Below are 9,598 nucleotides of genomic sequence, written 5' to 3'. Positions count from 1 at the left end.
GCACCCACGAACACACGCGGTCGGTCCCGCACTTGGCCGCCGCGCCCAGCGCACGTACAGGTGGCCCCAGGGGCTTGAAGCTTCACTGCACGCTCGCGGAGCCGGCTGCCAGTGCCCAGGACGCGGCCGCAGTCCGCAAGCGGTTTCTGAGCGCGCCAGGGACCCCATGACCTTGGCGAGAGGAAGAGGCACGGCTGGGTGTGGGGGTGGGGGGACACCTACCTGCGCGGTGAAGGGCCCGCGTTTGGGTCGCAGTCACCGGACGCGTTGTCAGCGTCCCCTCCTAGGGCTGGTGCCCAGCAAGCAGGGTGGGCACTGTGTCCTCTGGTTGCTGGCAGGGGTGCCCAGGGAATGCCGGCGGGTCCATTTCCTGGCCAGGCCCTCCTCCTTTTCGTTGTGCCCTGATTTTCTCAATCCTCTCTCTGCTTCCTGCCCCCCGCCGGGTCGGGCACACCCAGCCATGCCGGTCCTTGCCCAGCCTTTCTGACCACAGACCACAGGCTAGGCGCCTGCCAGGAAAAGCCACAGTTGCTCAGACCTGTCCTAGAGGTACAGCGCTCCCCACCCACTTCGATCGTCCGGAACAGGCCCTGGCGTGGCCAAGGGTAGACGACTGGAATCAGCCGCTGAGGGACAAGGGTCTTTCTCCAGCCACATCCTTAGGGAAGCTGAGAGAAGAGTCTGTGAAGCACGTTCCTGTACTTTGCAGGTTCTTATCCTCAGCGCCCGCACATCAGTAGCCACTCAGTGAATGCGGTTCCCATTGCTGCCCTGAGTTGCCCTATCCCTCCCCTGACCTCAGCCTGGGGAACATCCACCTGCCCCAGGAGTCTGCACTTAGGGTTGCTGCTTCCTGGATTCCTGTGCTGGTGCTTCCCAGGGCCTGAGTGTGCCCGAGTCACAACACAGAGGACCTCCTGCCGGTTTTGCTGAGCATTCAAGGAGGGCTTCTGCCCTCTGCCCCAGGAGCTCACAGATTAACAGCAGCCAGAGTTTGTGGTGTTGGGCCAAGCACTGTGCCACATGCTTAGATGATCCTATTAGGTACATACTATTATCATCCCCACTTTACACATGGGGGAATAAGGCACAGAAATGTCTAGTAGTGAGCCCAAGGTCACACACATCATAAACGGAGGCAATGAGTTTCAAACTCGGCAGGCGAGTCCAGATGCAGCAGTTTATTCCAAGCCACCCTTAGCGGTCCCCTCAGCACCTCGGCTCTTTCACATCTGCAGACCTTAACGCCTGGGTCCCTCTCCACTCAACTCCTGTCCCCATCTTCTGAACCCCAGCCCCAGTTTTAAGACCCAAAATTCGCTTCCCCTATCAGGCCTTTTTGGCCGTTCCAAGCAATTTGCGCTCTGCTCCCTTGGCTCCCTTCCCAGCATCTTTCGCACTGTCTGCCTGGGTCACTGGCGCACAGCTGTCTCCCTGTAGGACTTTCACTCCCGGCCCTGAGCCTGGCCCAGAGGAGAGCGCCCCATTCCTGTTTGTGAAATGAGTGTCTGGGAACAGTCCGTGCGGGAGTCTGCAGAGACTTGTGCCTTTGGTCATTAGGACGGATGATCGGGGGTTAGGACAGAGGGCAGTCAGAGCGCAGGCAGGGGAGGTAAAGAGAGAGTGGCTCCAAGCTGCTCACTTTGTGACCTGCCTCCCCCTCCCCCCGTGAGTCTCTGGAGGGAGACAGACAGTGGACAGAGGGCAGAGGACACCTTGGCAGGAAGCAGAGGGAAGCAAGAGCCTCCCAGCAAGCTCTTAGCCTCCAATGCAGCATCTCCCCCCTTCTTGCAACATCTTCCCAAATGGTTTTCTGGATTAACTATTCAGGCCATAAGAATGCACATATGCTTTTCAAAACTTGCCGGGCTGAGTGTAGTGTTGAGTTTGCCTTCAAGGGGCTTCAGAATGGCTCAGTGGGTTAGGCATCTGACTCTTGATTTCGGTTCAGGTCATGATTTCCCGGTTAGTGAGATTGAGTCACGCATCTGACATCGCAGAGCCTGCTTGGGGTTCTCTCTCTCTCTCTCTCTCTCTCTCAAAACAAATAAACTAAAAAAATTTGCCTTCCAAAGCCAGTGTCTGAGTTAGAGTCCTAGCAGAGTCCCTTAACCTCTCTGTGCCTAGCTCCTTGTGTGTGAAATGTGGACACCCCTTCAAGGGGGGATTGAAATGAGTTCACAATGAAACCAGGCAAAGCCCTTACCTTAGCTCAATACCCAGCAGATATTAGGGTTCAAGATATGTTAGCTGTTATTATTGTCTCCTCCAAAGACCCTCTTATATACGGCTCTTATCTTTTGAATGCTTACTGTCCGGAATGCTTGTGAACGGTCTCTTTGAATTCCAACAAGTAGTTTTATACTCTCCAATTTACAGATCAGGAAGCTGAGATTCAGTGAATTACCCACGACCACTCAGTTCTGAGTGTCTGAACCAGGACTTGAAGAGAGTCAGTGGAAAGTCCTGCTTCATCCTGTCCCCCAGGAAAGAAGGTGGGTGTTCTAAAGCCCACCATCAGTTGTCAGATCCAGGATTCTGGCTTCCCGGGGTACATACTGTGCATGCCAAGTGGAAAGGTTATTACAAAGGGAATCCTGTTCAGGCTGCCAAGATGCACAGTTCTGGGGGGGGCCGTACACACCGTCACCTACCAGATGGTATCCCCTGGAGTTGGAACAGTGTGGCGGTGTTTTGGTGGCCCTCTCTCCCTGCCTTTTTCTAGCACACAGTCTCTGTTTACAGATCTCCAAACACAGAACTTTTCACGATGTAAATACTCTTCAATTAAAGCAAAGCTCTGTTTGGATCCATGCTTTACTTTTTAGAGACAGAACAGCATGGCACCTGTACTACTCACTGGAAGATCCAGAACTGGCCTGTGGAAGATGGCGTTGGCCTCTCTGGCCATGCTCTCCCTAAGAAGATGCTAAATTTGGGGAAGCATGGAGATGAGTCACGCTGAGCCTGCAGTGTTACCTTCTGGCTAGACTTTTGCTGATTCCTGATGTCCAGATGCCCAGTCATTGGCAGGGGCAGCAGAATGTGTTGTTTTGTAAACAAAACCTGGCACTGGCCTCGTAAACAGCTCACTATGTTAAACTGAAGCATGCATTGTTTTCCAGAAGCTCCCTGGTCCTAGGGAATGGCAAATTATGGCCCATGGAATGCTGATTTGAGACACTGCGTTAATAACTGTCTTCCTTGCCCACAGCAATCATCTCCCACAACGGGCTGGACTCCAGAGACGTGGTCAGGATTTCTCCCTACCTGCCATAAGTGACGTTCACGTCCATTTCTTCCTTTTCAGTCTCTCATGGGATTTTGGTCTCGGCCTTTGTGTTTCCCCAGGGACTGGCTAGGGAGGCCGCTGCAGGTGCTCAGAAATGGCAGGTGACAGGATGGATGACAGGGATTGTTTCACCAGGGCCAGAAGCATGCCATGGACTTTCTATTGGCCCATCCAGACCCGCTCCTGACCCTTCTCTGTCCTACTCCATGGATTGGACTACCGGCCTCCCTTGCCCTCTGCCTTCTGTTGGGTTTCGCCAATGGGAAGCGCTAACTGGGATCAGAAGACAGCAGGGGAGTAAGGAGGAGGGAATATTCACCCCCTGGCCAGGGTCGCTGCAGATTGGCTACCTCCTTCGAGCTCCTGCCGGAGTCCCCATCCTACTCTGCTCCTGTCCTCTCCCTCCTCCAGCCTGGGGCAGTGACAGCAGTCTTGCTACCAGGCCCAGGGTGCTGCACAGTCCCGCACTGGTTCCCTTAGCCCTAGCCCCACATCATTAAAAACTGTCCTGGGATGCCTGTGTGGCTCAGTCAGTTAAGCACCTGACTTCAGCTCAGGTCATGATATTACAGTTCATGGGTTCGAGACCCGCATCAGGCTCTGTGCTGACAGCTCAGAGGCTGGAACCTGTTTTGGATTCTGTGTCTCCCTCTCTCTCTGCCCCTCCCCTGCTCATGCTCTGTCTCCCTCAAAAATAAACATAAAAAAAAAAAAAACAAAGACCGTCTCCTGGGTTAACCTCTCCTTGGTCACCCTGCGTGACCCTGCATCTGCTTCCTGCCAACACCTTGACTGAGATGCAAGTACATGGACCACACGCGTCTTCACTGCAGACTCACACTAACGAAGAATATGCACATATTTTAGAATGCGCACAGAGTATCCACTTTAAAAAAAAAGTGCTGTTGTTCCAGTTTGTTCTTCCCATGAGCGCAGCTGGCCAGCCTCCGAGGAAATCTGTCTCTATCCCGTAAAGGAGTCCCTGCTTCCTCCCTCTGCTACACTGCCAGCTCCTCGCCGCCCTGCTCACCCCCGCCTCCTCTTGCAGGCCGCCCGCCCCGTGCTGCCTGTGGCCGTGAGCTTCCTAGCTACTCATTCGGGTGTGTGTGACTCTCCTTTTTGAGAAATGCTTGTCATTGCAGAGTCAGGCTCCTGCCAGGACAGTGTCAAGCAACAAGAAGCTGGTTTTGCTGAGGATTATCTTCTCTGGCATCAACCGCACTCCAGCAGGCTGGGGCCTGAACCGATTAATCAGACTGACCTGATTCACGCGACGCTGTTTCCGCTCCCACTCAGATAATCCTAGGGCTCTCAGACAGAGCGTGACTAATAGAGCCACCCGAAGGCAGGAAACTCTGAGGCCGGTGGAGAGCGAGCACAAGTCCAGATGAAGTGTGAGCACGCACATCTGGAGAGCTAGGGCATCCTAGAGGAGGCCTTCAGGTTGGGCTTGCTGAGGCTCAGGGGGCTAGGGGTGGGTGGGTAGCATCTGAATGTCTGGATTTGAATTGCAAACCTGTTGCTTTTTAGTTGGGAGAGCTCTGGCATATTATGCAGCCTTACTGGGCCTGTTATGTCTTCTTTAATAAGTGAGGCAATGGGGCACCTGGGTGGCTCAGTCGGTTAAGCACCCCACTCTTGATCTTGGCTCAGGCCACGATCTCACAGTTTTTGAGTTTGGGACCTGCATCAGGCTCTGCAACACTGCAGAACCAGCTTGGGATTCTCTCTCTCCCCTCTCTCCCTCTGCCCCTACCCTGCTTGCTCTAAATAGGTAGATGGGTAGTTAGATAGATGATAGAAAAATGGGGGTGATCAAGAAGATCTGCATGAAAATGAAACATACAAGTGCTCTCAAGAAATCTGTTGTCATAAAAGGCAGGGCCCCAGCCTCACAGGTGCAAAGAGGGCAGGTTATGCCAGGAAGGCACAAAAGCGGGCTTGGCCAGCTGACATAGAGGGGGTCAGGCTGGGACTATTCAACCAACCACCTTGACCAGCCTCTGCCTTGGTTCTCCTGCTCAGGGGAATGGACTGAATCGTGGCTCTTCATACTGGCTGTGTGACCTTGAACAGTCCCGTGACTGCTCTCGGCCCCAGTTGCCTTATCTGTGAAATGGGGACAATAACAGGACCTCACAGGGTTGTTGTATTAAATAAGTTAATAAGTATAAAACTCTTGGAAACATGCCCGCCCCTAGTGGGTGCTCAATGAATGTTAGGGCCCCCTCTTCACCCAGTGCCTGTGGCAGGCTTGCATGTTGTCCTCTGGCTCAGGTATACAGGCTTCTTTGGAAGGGCGAGCTGCGGAAATGTGGTTCTGTTTCTTTGCTTTGTTGTAAAAGCCTTGCCTTCTATGAGGCGTGTATGATTGGGGTGTGGGGGGAGGGCAGAGGAGAATTTAACTGGTACTTGGCATCCAGGAGCTCTTCCAGGCTCACCTGCCTGGAGCCCCTAAAAAGAGCCATCGGAAGCTCCCTGCAGCTCCCTGAGATAGGCTTAGGTTCCCCTAACGGGATGAAAAATGGGAGGGGGACTGGCAGAGAATCTGTGACCCAGGCGGGGCCTCACCCAGAAAATCTCCATGAAAATTCTCCCTCTCCTGTTGGGCTTCAGACCCTGCCTGGCCTCTCACAGGCTGCTGGCTGGTATCTTGGAGGTGAGAATGGTGACAGAGAGGCATCGTAGCCCCAAGGTTAGGAGGATGCACACGGTGGAGCCAGACTGCACGGGTTCAAATCCCAGCTCTGCCACTTGCTGAGTTATTTAATCTCTCAGTGCCTGACCTGTACAGTGTGCCAAAGGCACCTACCGCAGGGCGTTGGGTGATGTGTTCAGGACGGTTCCCGGCCCGGACTAAATGTTCAGTAAATGTCAATTAGTGTTAATATGCTGCCAGCCACAGCGTCCTCTGATTACCGGCGACAGTGATGACAACAGCCAGAATAGCACCCCTCCCCAAAGATGCCCACGTGCTGCTGATCCCTGGAGCCTGTGAACGTGCTGCCTTTTCCTGGCAAAAGGAACTTTGCAGGTGCGATTCATCTAAGGGTCTTGAGAAGGGGAGAGTGTCTTGGAGTTTCCAGTTAGGAAAGACACAACCAGTTTTTGTTGGCTTTGAAAACGGGAGTTGACCACCAGCCAAGAAATGCAGGCGGCCTCTAGAAGATTTCTAGACGCTGACAAAGGAAATGAGACCCATTTCTGACCTCCAGGATTGTAAGATTAAATGTGTCGTAAGCCACTAAGCTCATAGTAGTTTGTCATGGCCGTGACAGGGGACTCACACAGTTGCTGAGACCCGAGTCAGCTGCACCCCTGCGGGAGGACCCGCGCCGAGTCACTCCGCAGCAGACATTACGCATCTGTGACGTCACCCACTCTGCTGGTCTTGTGCAGGCGTGGGGAGCACCCTGGACCATGGAACTGAATTTCCTCTAGGCTCAGGCACTGCCAGGGATTGAATATAAAAGGGCAGGATACAGCACGGTGGGCTCAGGGGGTTGAAAAAGGCCTCGGGGAGAAGCTAGACCCTTAGCTGGGCCTTGGAGGATGAAGGGTGTGGGGTTTGGATAGGGAGGAGGAGGAGGAGGGGGAAGGAGAGGCTTTGTGGGAAGAGGCCTAGCGGGTCCAAAGTCAAGGAAGTCAACACAGTTATACATTCATTATTCATTCATCTTCCTATTCCGTGCTTGTGCTCCAGGCCTCGTGGGGGATAGATACCCGGATACTAAAGTGAGCAAGACAGACCTGGCCATGGTTCTTCTCGAACTTACACGGGGATGTGGAAGCCAACACCCCGTTACAGTATAGCATGTAACAACCCTTACAGCAGGACAAGAACTACTTGTTAAGGAAAGACACCTGGGTGGGCTTCCTGGAGGAAGTGGCCCTTCCAGGATGGATAAACTGCAGGCTTGTTCTGTATCACTTCAGGTTCTATGTGGTGCTCTGTGCTCAGCAGGTGCTGACTGATAGGAGTTTAGCCATATATTTTATTACGTGCTATCCAATTCTTTTTTTAAAAGTTTATTTATTTTGAGAGAGAAAGAGAGCACAAGATGGGGAGAAAGAGAGAGAGAGAATCCCAAGAAGGCTCCACACCTTCAGCGCAGAACCAGATGCGGGGCTTGAACTCACCAACTGTGAGATCATGACCTGAGCCGAAATCAAGAGTCAGATGCTTAACTGACTGAGCCACCCAGGTGCCCCAAGCCAGTTCTTTCTTAACCCATCTTCCTGCACAAGGAGAGAGCCTCAGCTGGGTGTTAGTGTGTCTTTAATTCTTTAATTCTTATTCATCTCAACTGGGGACCCGGAAAGGGGCTCAGGCGTGTTATGCAGGCAACAGGTGCCAGTTGAAGCTTAACAGCACTGCTCAGTTTTCCTTGCTTCTGTTTGTTTAATGGTCTTCATTTTGTGGCAGGGGGTACTGGGTTTCCACTTCTGTGAGTGAAACACAATGTCCTTGTAAAAAAGTGTATGTAAGTGTGACAGAACCATGAGTGAGTGAGGGGTTCGCCCTCCCGCCCCGAAGTTGACCACTGGGGTCCAGATGAAGACGAAGAGGGGCACACTGAGTGTGTGCCGGGGTCAACAATGCGCCTGACCCCTCCTCAGAATTTCCACATCCTACTCTGCACCCCTGCTACATGGATGGTGGCCACTGAGAGGCCGAGATTCTCCAAGAGAACTCTCATGCGAGAGGAGGGGGGCTGGGCTGCTACAGGGAGAGAAGCCCCGGGGGTCCATCTGCTAGGGCAGGGGGCACGAATCTGCTCAGTGTGCCTTTTTGGATGCAAAGAAGCGAAGCCTGAAGCCCAGAGAGGAGCAGGAGACAGCCAGGGGACCGTGAGTGGCCTGCACACCCTCCACTTGTCATGCAGGCTTGTGTGGCTAAGTGGACATGAGGACAGGAACTGAGCTCCCGGTGCTGGAGCCAAGATGCCCGTGGGATCTGGACCGCGGGGAGAGCCCAGGCGGCCTCTGGGTAATCTTTTGCATTGTGCCCCTGAAGGAGCCACTCAGGGGCCATCAGGGCCAGTGCGGGGTGGTCAGAGAGAAGAGCTGACCAACAGAGTTTCTGCTTCCTGAATACAGGTTCTGCGATCATCCAGTTTCCAAAGTAAAATATTCAAGAAAAATGCTATGTATAGAACAGCATGGAACTGGAATGGCTGAGTTTTGGAAACTGACTTAGAAGGGAAGGCTGAGGTTGACCCAGTGATGACAACACCCTGAGAGCAACCGTGATGACAGGAGGAAGGGCAGGAGGGCCATACTGCGGGAGCCCAAGGCATCAAAGCACCGGATCAAGAGGACAGCAGTCAAAATGGCCTTCCTGGAAGAGGTGACTTCTACACTGAAACCCACAAGGGGCCCAGGAGGCATCCTGGGAATCCTCCTAGTGACTAGTGTGTATGATGTTGTGGAGGCAGAAAGGGTCCTTTGAGTATTGATGGTGGGGGCTTAAGAATTTCTCATTAGTCCAAGGGTATATTGCTGGGGGTGGGTGCCCCCTTAGATCATTTGGGGCAGGAAAGAGAAACAAGGTGGACTTGACTCCCCAACTAGAGTGTGAGTTCTACCTGCAGAGGGGCAGGGACCAGCTCCCTCCAGCTGGGTTGCAGAGGGCAGCTGGCCCATTTGCTGACTGGGGATAGGGATTGGAAGGGGGAACAGGGGACACAGACAGTGTAGATGTTGGTGGAGAAGCACCAGGCACCAGCAGGCACTCCGGAGGCATTAGTGTGCCCCCTCCTCCTTCCCCATCAGGAAAGTCTCCAGCCTGGGACCTGGTCCCTGGATTCCACCCCCCACCCCTTGTGTTTCCTGGTCAGGGTGTGTCCTGGGGACCTGGATGGTGTCTGACTTCTGAAATCTGTGGGGACCGCGGGGACCCTGGGCCGGGCAGCCCCCCTCTGCCCTGCTGCATCCCCAAATGCCCCCTCTGTGACACCCACTCTGGGTGATAGGTCTCTGGGCCTCCAAAGCACTATCCGTGTGGACCTTGGAATGACAGGGACCTACTTCCCAGCCCTCTTCCTCCACCTCCACCTCCTCCTCCTCCACTCCCCCACTAAGGCCTTTATCTGGAGACTCGATTTTGAATTTTCCGCCGCTGGAGATGTCAGGGAGCCGGTCTTGCTGAAGGTCCGTGGCCCACTCGGCCAGGCCGCCCTCATCCCCGCGCCGCCCGCCCCGGCTGTCCCGGCCCAGCCCCGAGCTGCCGCGGGCGCACTCACCTCTCTCCGGTCCGGGGCGCAGGAGTCCGGGTGGCGGCGGGCGGGAGCTGAGGCACGCGGG

General features: G+C 54.2%; 1 protein-coding gene across 4 annotated transcripts in view; it reads right to left on the bottom strand.

Annotated features, from left to right (window-relative positions):
• The window catches only part of GPR68 (G protein-coupled receptor 68), a 28,489-nt gene extending 18,891 nt beyond the window's left edge, over positions 1-9,598 (bottom strand). The window contains exon 1 of one of the 4 annotated variants that reach the window (XM_029952010.1): positions 9,538-9,598. The gene's annotated coding sequence lies outside the window, so the exon portion shown is untranslated. Of the gene's footprint in view, positions 1-222; positions 282-9,537 lie in introns of those variants that run through there. The other 3 variants (XM_029952012.1, XM_029952011.1, XM_029952015.1) reach the window with 3 other exon arrangements.

Source organism: Suricata suricatta, chromosome 9, assembly GCF_006229205.1.
Source record: "Suricata suricatta isolate VVHF042 chromosome 9, meerkat_22Aug2017_6uvM2_HiC, whole genome shotgun sequence".
Taxonomy (NCBI): Eukaryota; Metazoa; Chordata; class Mammalia; order Carnivora; family Herpestidae; genus Suricata; species Suricata suricatta.
Note: the sequence above shows the minus strand (reverse complement) of the source record. Positions and strands in the feature narration are given on the sequence as shown.